Below are 12,525 nucleotides of genomic sequence, written 5' to 3'. Positions count from 1 at the left end.
GAAGATGGAAAAAAATCTTGACAAGGTTCTATATCTTGTTTTTTGAATTTTACTATTTATGGAGGCCTTGTGGGAAAGAGTAGAATGTGCGCCTTTTATTCATCAGACAGTGAGATGGCGAGATCCCTCTCCCACTTAAGCAATTATTCAAGTGTGAAAGCCTCATATGAAGTGTTGAGAAAAGAGTGGGACATGGGCCATGTCTCAAGAGGACCTCCTTCCAGGCATAGTGCCTCGAAAGCCATCGCTCACAAAAATGAGTACAGTCCCCTAAAATGGTGCATAAGGAAATTATGAATTTGTAAAGCTCTCCAGAGGTGAGGAGAGCAGAGGATGTCCGTACTTAGATGTCTTGTCTAAATAAGATGTCTTGTCGATACTTGTAACCACCCAGAGATCTTTTTGTGTTTTATCTCACATGGTTGAGGCTAATAACTGGTTGGAAGTCCTTATCTTGTATCCCTGGGGAGAATTAGGATATCCTGTGGCCAGAATTATGAAAAAGTTAATGGGAATAGTTAAGGATGGTGTCCTACCTTGAGAGGGCACTTTCAATGTGTGTCCAATTGTTGAATGATACCTAAGACTTTGCGGAATATCAACACCTAACCAGGCAGACCCTAAAGAGACTGATCAGTAAAGGATAGCTCAAACGGAACCCATTTCTAGGAAGCAGAGTTCTGCGCAGTCAAGAATTCTGGAAAAATGAACTCCCTTGTGATTTGTGAAGGGGTCTGGAAAATCTATGCCTCTCACAGACTTAGGTTTGGATAAAAGGCTATGGCCTACACTATGGTATTCTGACTAGCTGTAAGAGATATAAAAGCCTGAAATGAAAGCCTGGCATGACATTCATCATAAGGATGTTAATTCTGCCAAACAAGAACCAGAGATGCGAATTCAATTTCCAAAGGTTCAACAGTAGTAAGAAAAAGGAGGAAATTGGCGTAAAAAAAATCTACAGAGGTCATAAGATGAATATTCAATGACATAGGTCACCCATTTAATAGAGAAGTTAGCCAAGATGTTTCAGATGCAATGCATAAGGATATTGAAATTTCCTGATTTCTGCCAATTAATTTTAAAATTTGACACCTTCCCTTATTTTTAAATTCTGACAAAAGGTTAGGCAGTAATGTCTCAGCCTCGGTGATAAAATGAAAATTAGGATATCAGCATACCCTGCTACTTTAGTGTTGGATTTCCTGGCAGACCTGTGATGTTAATATTGCCCTGATGTGGAATAAAAATTATCCTAAAGTAAGCACAAAGAACAAAGGGGACAGCAGGCAATCTTGTTGTGTCCTGCTTCTCAAGGGGAAGTAGTTTTGAGAATACCTGCTTTACCTTGACTGCCACCGAGGGATGGGATAACATATCCCAAATCCATCTACTCATACTGTCCCCAGGGTTTATGTGCAGTAAGATGGCTTGCAGAAATGACCAATCTACATAACCAAAAGCCTTTTCAACATTTGTAGAAATAATGGTAGGTTGGTGGTAGGGCTGTTTAAATGTTCCATGTGAATAATATTTAGGGGGCTTGCAGTATTGTCTTTAACCTCCCTTTATAGAATGAAACCTATCTGGTAAGGGTGAATTATTTGCTAAATTAGTGTCTGTTGGCTCAGATCTTGGAAAACAGTGTAAGATCAACTCTGGGTAAAGAGCTAGGACAAGAACTAGAACATTATGTCAATTCCTTGCCCTCCTTTGGCTGTACCATAATGTGAGCCCATAATGAGTTCATGGGAAAATCATGGAAGACTTATATTGAGTTAAAGCCTGCAAGGAATAGCCTACTCAGGATGTGATAAAAAGTTCTATAATAAACTAGGAAAAGCAATCGGGGCCTGGGGTTTTATGAGGTTGCATTTCCTTTACTGCTGCAGTTAATTCCTTCCCTGAAATAGGGGTATCCAAAATGTGTCTTTCTTCATGACTAAGACAGGGGATCCTTAAACTGTCTGAGTATTGTTTAATTTTGTCTGTTTTAGATGCCTGTCCCTCAGAGGATAAGTTGTACAGGGATTCATATTACTGTCTTAAACACTATGCAGTTTCTTTGGGTAAATGGACCATGCTGAATCCTTTCCTATTTACCTGCGTTATAAAGGACCTAAGTTTAGTCTCCCTTAAACATTTTGCTAATATTTTCCCAGACTTGTTACTAAACTTGTTGAAATGTATTTTTACTCTCACCTTTTGTGCTTTTAATTTATTAATTTATTTAATTTATTATTGTCACTTAATTGAGGTCTGAGGGTCTGAGGTTCTGTTGCCATAGAGTGGGCCAAAGATGTTTTTATGTTCAGTTTATAATTTACCGGTATATGTTTGATTCAGAAGATTGGTGACTTTTTTTGGTTCAAACTTCTTTTTTTTTTTTTTTTTAGAGCTTTCAGCTATTAGGATTCCTCATTTTGTAACATTTATGAGACTCCCAGACCACTAAAGGGGGCCATATCAGAATTTGTACTAATTTGCACAAAGTCTACAGAAACCTGTCCAATTTTCTTATGTGCTCTAGGAATAAGAAGACATTAAGGCCTTGTTTACATGGGCGTAATAAAGGGTAAGCCCATGCGAGGGATATGTTTGCCAGCAAAGGGATGTACAGATGTTCCATGCATCCCTGTGCAGGCAGTCCCAATCATGTCAATTGCAGCCACCACATCTAAGGACTAGTAAGCTGCAATATGTCAAAACCATTTGGTTTTAATTGCTTGACATAGCAGATGTTCTATTTGTGCAGACTGTAGATTCTACAGCTGCTGTAACAATGAAGTATGGTGCCAAAGGGACATGTGAAAATGGGTGCCCAACTGTTGACACCAAAAGATTCTTGGACAGAATGGCCAGCTGAGCCATGGTAAGACTGTCCACTCCAAAAAAAGAAGAGTCCAGAGGCTTGTACGAACACATTAGAAAATGAATGAAAATTCAGGCAGAGCATATGCACAGTACAACAGTTTCTATGGTGCACTACTTCTCTAGTGGCATCCTGCCTGGGCGCTTGGCCAGTGTAGACTCAAAAATATACTAGTCGTCAGGACCATCTTTACCATTATGAATGTGTCCCTAGCACACGACACAATCTATGGTGATCTTTGTTCACAGCATACATTTTCATTTTATAACATCAGCATTGGAAGAGCAATACAAACAATAGTTATTATTGACAATCCAATATAACATTTTTTTTTAATCTCTTCTCCTCTGCCTGTCTGCTGGCCATCTCTTTCCACATTTTCCTGGATACCGCACATGTTTTGCCTCTTTTCCTCTGCTGTTTACATATTTTAAGGACTACATATCCCATGGTACCTTGCTGCCTGTGATTTAGTCAAGGACTGAATCGTCCAGTGCTTATCTGTTCCTGTCCTAATTTATGACGCTAGCTTTGGAATGTGCGCACACTGGAAGAGACTCACGCTGACACACAAGTTCAGTCTATGAATACTTCTAGTTTATTATAATGAGAAAGTGAGCTTATATATGCAAAATGATGCAAGAGTCATGTGAGAACAGCATAAGCATTATATTAGTCTTTGATTGGTCATTTCCACACGAAAACAATCTCCGTCATGGTATAGGTGTGATCTTCTTCCAGGCCTTATCTTATAGGAAAACAACATTCCTTTGTTTCAAGTTGGCACGATGGGAGGGGGGCAGTGTGTGTGAGCAGACATTTCTTAAGCAAAGATTTCTTATAGTACCACAAAGCCCAGCAGACAGAAAATATTCACACAACATATGTATTAAAGTATAAAAGTAAATATTTATAAAACTTATAGAAATAGCGTATATATATATATATATATATATATTCAATAGGAAACTAAATAGGCATTTTACCAAATCCATCACACCTGTAAGCAGTGATTCCTGTACTGACTGTGCCTCCTGAAACTCCTCCTCTCAGCTCCTCTGTAGATCAGAAGGCAATATGAAATGTGTGGCACAGCAGTGCCTATCAACAAGGTATAGTGACTACATGTCAAAGAATTACAGGAAGGAAATGTGTGGGGAGTAAGTTTACAAAACGTCAGGATCATTTAGATCAGGGGTGTCAAACTGGTGGCCCTCCAGCTGTTGCCAAACTACAAGTCCCATCATGCCTCTACCTTTCGGAGTCATGCTTGTAACTGTCAGCCTTGCAATGCCTCAAGGGGCAGCTGGAGGGTCAACAGTTTGACACTCCTGATTTAGATTAGTCTAGAAGCAATTGAAATACATGTGGAAATTCATACATTAGTTTACATTTTGACCAATAGATATGTTTTAGTTATGCAGAAAAGGAAATGCTTATACAAGAAGGCATTGGCCATTATAACTGCTTGGATGAAACATGCTTTAAAAAACGAACTGAACAAAATAGATATTTTTGTAATTTTATTTTGTTTTGAACTATCTAACTACTTAAATACAAGGCACTTTCACCCCCTTCCTGCCCAGGCCAATTTTCAGCTTTCAGCGCTGTCACACTTTGAATGACAATTACGTGGTCATGCAACACTGTACCCAAATGAAATGTTTATCTTTTTTTTCACGCAAATAGCTTTATTTTGGTGGTTTTTTAATCACCACTGAGTTTATTTTTTGCTAAATAAATTAAAATTTTGCAAATGAATAATCTTTGTTCATAAATTTAGGGCAAAATGTGTTTGGCTACATTTCTTTAGTAAAAATAACCCAAATCAGTGTTTATTATTTAGTCTGTAGAGCCCACATACTATGGCATATATATTTGAAAATTGTTCAGTTTTGATGTACTGGGGACCAATCTCCTTTCTTGAGGCCCGAAAATGCCAGGACAGTAAAAAATACCTCCCAAATGACCCCTTTTTGGAAAATAGACAGTCAAAGGTATTTATTTTTTGTCACAATTTTTTGGAAAATGAAGAAATTAAAAAAAAAGGTTTTTTTTCACAGTTTTTTGTTTTTCAATTTTTTAAATATTTTTTTCTTTTTTTATTACAATTTTCTTTTCATTTACGTAATTTTTTTTACATATTGTGACCAGAGTAATACAATGTTACCAGGTAATCACTGTTATAAGCAACCATTTTTCTAAATTAAATCCATTCACTCACTAAGTACAATTGTGATTAGCTGTGATTGGCCACAGCTAATCACATGGTACAGATGGACTGTGATTGGCCCTGTCTGTACCATGTAATCACTGTGACCAATCACAGAGATCAACACAATAGTACAGAATGAATGTACAATTGTCATGTGATCTGCTGTGATTGCTCACAGCAATCACATGGTACCGGCAGTGTCCGGTGGACACATTCGGAGACAGATTGTGCCGCATAGGAAATCATATGATGTGCACCCAGGATGGAAGAGCTCCCGCCCTGCCGTCATTTTACAATAGCCGGGAAGTGGTTTAAGATAAAAATGTTAAAGCGTATTAAACCAAAAAGCAAACATTTATTACATTGCAGCTTACCACTTCTTAGTTGTGATGGCAGCATTGCTTTTCTTTTTTTAGACTTTCTTACCTTTATTTTCATCTGGCGATCCAGCCAGTAAGTCTGTTTTTCAAAAGAACAAGCTCTTCTGCAGATGTAACAGTTACAGGAGAGAGACAAACCATTTACCACTGACAGGGTTGCTTACAATAATCCGCTTTTTTTATGTACAACCTTTATCCCAAAAACAAAAAAAAAACAGTTTGCTATAACTGCCTATAAAGTGCTAGCTGGAATTTGGCTTCAATGTTTTAGTATATTTAAATCTGCTAGTTCATCTAATACTCACCCTCCCCCCATACTGACAATGCTGCTGTCAAAGGTGCCCCCTGTGCTCTTTCATCCAGAGTGGGGGCGCTCTAATACATGAGGTGTGTTACTGGCCAGATCATAAGGTGAAAACAAAGGGGGAAAAAGCCTTAAAAAAAAGAAAAGGAATGCAGCCACCGCATCTAAATAATTGGTAAGCGGCAATATATTACATTTTTGGTTTGGGGTTTAATACTGCTTTAAACTTTTTCCACTTACACAATATTGTCCAGTGACTTACAGTTCTAAGCAAAATAACTTAGTGGAAACTCAATGACTGTAATAAATCTGAGTGAATATATGAAATCACCTGTACCTAAATAAACTGTTTGCTATGGAAAGGGCTGCCACAGATATTTATAGAAGGGAATAGGTACGCATTGAAGATTCCTCCCCTAACAACCCAACCTATCTCTGCACAGCTGATTTCAGATAATGATTTCAAAGGCAACTGGTTATCCCTTACCTAGGGAAACCCTACATGGTCCAGTCCTCACCGAATTGTCACAGGTCATGCTATGGGTACAAAATTGTGCCGTGTAATAAAAACAGTTAAAAATCAATTCATTCTTATCAAGAACAAGCACACTGTATTTGAAAGGAAAGCAATAAAAAACAAAACAAAAAAAACCAAACTATATTTATTACACTAAGTGGGCCTTGTGCTAGAGTTTCCTTCCTGTTTGTAGATTGATAAGATTAAAAAACAGAAGTGAAAGACACTCATGGGTAAACATGCTTAGCATGAAAAAGTAACAGACAAACAAATATAAAAAATATTTGATGATAATAAAAATCCCAAATAATAATATTAACAATAATATCAATCCAATAAAAAAATAAGAAAAACAGTCAAACATATAAAAAATGTTTGATGATAATAATCCCAAATAATAATAATAATAATAATAATAATATTTTTTATTGGATTGTTTTTGTTATTAATATTTGGGGTTATTATCAAACATTTATTATATTTTATAAAAAAAATGTTTGATAATAACTCCAAATAATAATAATAATTCAGATTAAAAAAATAATAACAGTCAAAAATATCAAATATATTTGATGATAATAATCCCAAACATTAAAGTGTTACTAAACCCACAACAGTAAAATCAGTCTGTATATCCAGTAAAGCATGCTTGTTATATTCACTGTTGAACCTAAGGGGTTAACCCTCCACATTAAGTAAAAAGACTGTTTGATCCTGTCTTCTCTGATCCCCCCCTCCTTTTTTATGCTATCCTCAATCCATCTGCCATAGTTAGGTCAGCAGTGCGAAGTCTGCACATGTAGAGCTTAGTGTGTATTGCTAGAGAGTTTTTTTTTTTGGGAGGGTGTAATGTGATCAGCACAGGGCCAATCCAAGCTGTCTGGAAAGAGAAGTCATGCAGCCTCATAGGACAGTCAGAGGAGAATAGAAAATCCTCCTACAAGCTTTAACCAGTGCTCAGCTGGACGCTGATTGAAGTCACAAGACTGCTATATACTGCTAGTGAGAAAAGGTATTTAGCAATTTATATTTACTAAACAACTTGCATTTCCATGTTGTGTGTACTGTGGGAGACCGGATATAGTGAATGCAGGGTCCTGGGTTTAGTAGCACTTTAAAGTATATGTAAACCCTCACCTTGTAAAACAACCCATTCAGTTTAAAAAAGAAATGAAAGGCAAAACATTTGTGCATAGATATAAAAAAACATTATAAACACTTAACTCTCCTTTTTTATAAGTGATCATATTCCCTCTCTTCTCAGCTGCATAAGAGTTGAGGAGGGTAGGGGGAACAGCAGAACACTGATCTTCCTGGTGAAAGGCTGTGTTGGGGTGCAGTCTCAGGAGAAGTCTGACCATTGGAGGAGGGTCGGCTGAGTTCCCAACACAGCTAGAGAACTGACCACGCTGTGCTCTCATGCCTAGTGTGGTCAGTTTTTAATAGGAAAGCAGAGGGACCAGCAGGAACACCAGGGATTTCACACAAAGGAAGCAATACAAAGAGAACAGATTACTTTTTATTACAAGTACATGGTACAGCAGGCACATATCAGGAATAGGAAATGTTGGGGTAACATATTCTTTAACAAGATGGTCGTAGGTCATGTTCATGAAAAATGTAAAGTATAATAGGGCGAGTTCTCAGATAGATGACATTGGGCATCTGCTGAGAGGCATTTGCTAAAAGCAACTTTAAAGGGCCCTAGGAGCCACATGTGATTCGGGAGCCACAGGAAACACCTATTCTAGAGGAAGAGGGGAATAGCAAGGCACAGGCAGATGGCAAATAGTTAAACTTTAGACACCTAAAAAAAACTAATAAATGTGTAACAATGTATATGTTTCTTTTGTGTATAACTGGAATTGTGTGTCCCTGGGTGTGTACAGGTTGTGACTCACACAATGTATGCCTCCTCCATCCATCACTTTTATGTTGTGACAGGCAACTCTTTATTTCTTACAAGACACAAACTTCGGAGTGACAGGAGCCAGCTCTTCCAAGTGTCAAAGTCAAAGAACAAAGATTAAAGACTGCAGATAGAGGATGCACATGGAAGATGGGACATGTGCTGCACACCTTACACTTACAAGATCAGCCAAATAAAAATCTCTTCCATGAAAAGTTCTTTAATTGGCAAGGTACAAGCCTGGGGAGCAGAGAGTTTTTGTGGGTGTGGAGAAAATTTATTGACCTGTTAAATTTCCAGTGGCAAAACCTCAGACATCAGCATTTCTAAAGTGGCAACAAGGACCCAATGTGAAAAAACTAAACAAAAACCAGAGCCCATCCCGACTTAAAGCAGAGCTCAAGTTAAAAAATCAATAAAAATCAATCTCTGGGGCAGTATCATTCAACCCAAGTTGTCCCTGAACTGCCACAGATTTTTACTACACTATAAAAGGAGATGCAGCACAGTATTGAGCTCATCAGTCCATCACTCTGCTCTCTCTCCCTATCCGCATGCTCCTTGTCAGCATATGTACTGATTGGCTCCTTATACTGCTTTTTCCTCTCACACTTTATCCCTGCTCTGTAGAGGCTGCGAAGACTGACACTTGGTCAAATTCAAGTAGAATACATGTGACCACTTGTTTACCAGGGTATGTTTTTAATCGTCATGGTAGATAAATGGTTAAATGAAGCTCATAGCTGCTGTTCCTGCAGTTGAAACTTGATACCAGCTTTAAAATCTGTCCGATAAAAGTGATCAAGGAGCTCCAGAGCTGCCCAATCACTTTTAGGGGACCCTCAAATAGGCCCCCCACTGGCCTCGACAGCATCACCCAGGCTCCAGAGACCATGGGAAATGGCTTCCCCAGTTAAAGCAGGAGTAACTAAGAGAACATCTGTTCCCCCATCCCTCCTGCATCTAATAACACTGAGATTGATGTGTATTATGTTACCTCCAGGGACACAGCTGTCATTCCTGTTACTGTAGCCAAGGACAGGTCTGAAACCGACCGGGGGGGGGTACAGGGGGGCATGTGCCCCGGGCGCTACCTTGAGAGGGGCGCCATGGCTTACAGTGACAGCAGCATCATTACTGTAGAGCTGGGAAAAGGTGCAGGGGGCCTGTATGTTGGCAGTTGCTCAGAGAGGGAGCAGAGCGGTAGGGGAGTGGGGCCGGTACAGAATATGCAGGTGAATATGTGTGCACCCCCCCTGCACCAGTGATCTGTCCCACTGAGGCAGAGGGGTATGGGAGCCTGATGCAGGCAAAGGAGCCGTAACTCAGATGCCTGTGTGGCTAAGATGTCCTCTAGAGGACATGTGCGTGGACATGTGTGCCCCCCCTTTCTCAACCAGTGCTGGCTCTGCAGACTGGCAGCATTAATGGTCTCCATAAGGGGGGACTCTGATGTAAGAGGGGACACTGATGTAAGGAGGGGTTCTGATGCAAGGAAGGCAGTATTGTAAGGGGGGATTGATGTAAGAGGGTACATTGCAGGGGCGGACTGACCATTTGGAAATACGGGCACTACTTGAGGGCCCGGGGTCAGTAGGGGGCCCCATGAGATGCCCTTGGTACCTTTTTCATAGGCTTTTTTGAGTTTGGGCAAGGACAGAGGGGCCCCATGATCCCCTATTGCCCGGGGGCCCCATGAGTTGTCAGTCCGCCCCTGGTATATTGATATAAAGGGGGGAACTGATATAAGGAGGGGCTCTGAAGTAAGTGGGGACTCCGATGGAAGAAAGGACTCTGATATAAAGGGAGAGGCACAGATGTACGAGGGGACTCTGATGAAAGGGAACACTTTGAAGTAATGGGAGACACTGATTTAGATGGGGCATTGATGTAAGGGGGGGACACTGATGTAAGGAAGAACACTGAGGTAAAAGGGGATTCTGATGTTAGGGGGTATTCTAACATAGAGGGGTACTTTGAAACAAGTGGAACACTGATGTAAGGGGAGGGAGGCATTGATGCAATATAATAATTTTGTAAAAAGAATAATACAATTGTAAAAAATAATATAAAATAAAAAAACTACCAACACCGTCCTTTTTCGGGGAAGGGGGCACTGAACTGAAGAGTCTTTGCCCCTGGAATGCAGCTATTCAAACACAAACTTACTGGAATAGTTGCATTGGAGGACAGGATACATGTCTAATAGACCCCCAGGGTCTCTATAAAGAGGACTTGTCACCTGCCCATGCTATCACATAGGGGCTAACAAGCCCCCTATGCGTTGGCAATAAATTTAAAAAAAGAAAAAGTGTAAGAAATAAAAGATTTTTATAAAATAAATAAAAATAAAAAGATTTAAAGCACCCCTGTCACCCTTGCACATACCCCATTAAAAAAAGCAGTGTACGGCAAGCATGTGTATGTGACATCAATTGTGCCATGTGAGGTGTCGTTGTGACCCTTGGAGTGAAAGCAATTATTCTTGGGCCATAGTTCCAATTAAATCTAAACTGATGATCTGTAAAAGCTTTTAAAGTGTCACCTATGGAGCATTTGGGTACCATAGCTTTTTGTAATTCCACAGACATGTAGTCTTAAGACTTGACATGTTTGGTATCTGTTTACTTGACAAAACCCAATATTTAATATTTTTTTAAAAAATGGCTATATTTGAGTGGAAATTCATCTTAGTGTACTTTTTCCTGAAAATATGTGTTTAATAAATAACTGCGCAAGTCTCAAGAGACATAAAAAAATTGCAACTACCACCATTTTATTCTCCAGGGTCTCTGCTTTCTGAAAATATATACTTTTGGGTGGGAGGATGGGATTTAAAGTGATTTCTAGCAAAAATGCAGATTTTAACGTGTGCAAAAAATTAAAAAAATGCCCTGGTAGACAAGTGGTTAATGTTATCTTAATGATGACAGAGCAGCATTGGTGTCTAGAGAGCCTGTACATGTAAGAGACTGGAGTTTTTTTCTGCTTAGATTTCAGCTTTAAAGTGTATCTAAAGTCAAAACTTTTTTTTTTATCAGATAATTTTTAATAAATTTTAATTTTATAAAATAAGCAAAACAAAGTGGAAGGTTGTACTGGCTTTACAGATAGGTAATCCATACAATTAGTGCAAAAAAGTGTCATCAATTTTCGGTCAAAGCGGATTGCATTAGCAGTAATGATAAGTTCATGTACAAAACACTGGAGGCTTTAGCAGGTTACTTATCAACATTCATCTACATAGGAAGTACATCAGCATTCACAAGAGACCTTAGTTTCTTAACTTCAACACAGTCAGGAAGTTAGTACAGTCACCGTTCATTTAGAGATCTTAGCAAGGGAATAGTGAAGGGCTACTGCACTCAAAATGGAGAAATGGCTGGTGGGGATGACCAATATGTCAGCCATTTAGACCAGAACAGTGTGGGGTTTATTTACTAAAGCTGGAGAGTCCAAAATCAGACTCCCTTCTGCATAGAAACCAATCAGCTTCCAGGTTTCATTGCCAAAGCTTCATTGAACAAGCTGAGGTTAGAAGCTGATTGGTTTCTATGCAGAAGGGAGTCTGATTTTGGACTCTCCAGCTTTAGTAAATAAACCCCTGTGTGTCAAGATCAATATGTGCTTTTTTCAAAAGCAATTATTTTGTCTAGTTTCAACAACCATGAATCAAACGTTGGAGGTTTATTAAATACCTGTTTGAGCCTTTGATGTACCCCAAAGAGGGCCCTGGAAAAAGCCAGGAGGGTATAGCTATCTAGTAGAGAAGATTCAAATAGTTTCCAAATAGTCAGTCCGCCCCTGGACCCATAATACTTGTGCGTGGATTGTTAGGTAGTATAGAATTAAACACCCTCACTCACCAGCCACTTTATTGGTTACACCTGTTCAATTGCTTGGTAAAAAAAAATTGCTAATCAGCCAATCACATGGCAGAAAGTCAATGCATTTAGGCTTCTAGATGTGGTGAAGACAACTTGCTGAAATTCAAACTGAGCATCAGAATGGGGAAGAAAGGGGATTTAAGTGACTTTGAACATGCGTGGTTGTTGGTGCCAGATGGGCTGGTCTGAGTATTTCAAAAACTGCTGATCTACTGGGATTTTCATGCACAACCATCTCTAGGGTTTACAGAGAATGGTCTGAAAAAGAGAAAATATGTGAGCGGCAGCTGTGTGGACAAAAATGCCTTGTTGATGTCAGAGGTCAGAGGAGAATGGGCATTCGATTTCAACTGTGGCATTCAGATGGTAGGGTCAGAATTTGGCATAAACAACATGAAAGCATGGATCCATCCTGTTTTGTATCAATGGTTCAGGCTGGTG

General features: G+C 39.3%; 1 pseudogene; it reads left to right on the top strand.

Moving 5' to 3' along the window:
• Positions 1–12,525, top strand: part of LOC149463819 (one cut domain family member 2-like) — a 76,701-nt pseudogene that overhangs the window by 17,858 nt on the left and 46,318 nt on the right.

The sequence above is a fragment of the Staurois parvus genome, unplaced genomic scaffold (genome assembly GCF_062004578.1).
Source record: "Staurois parvus isolate SC_StPar_1 unplaced genomic scaffold, SC_StPar_1.0 ptg000151l, whole genome shotgun sequence".
Classification (NCBI taxonomy): domain Eukaryota; kingdom Metazoa; phylum Chordata; class Amphibia; order Anura; family Ranidae; genus Staurois; species Staurois parvus.
Note: the sequence above shows the minus strand (reverse complement) of the source record. Positions and strands in the feature narration are given on the sequence as shown.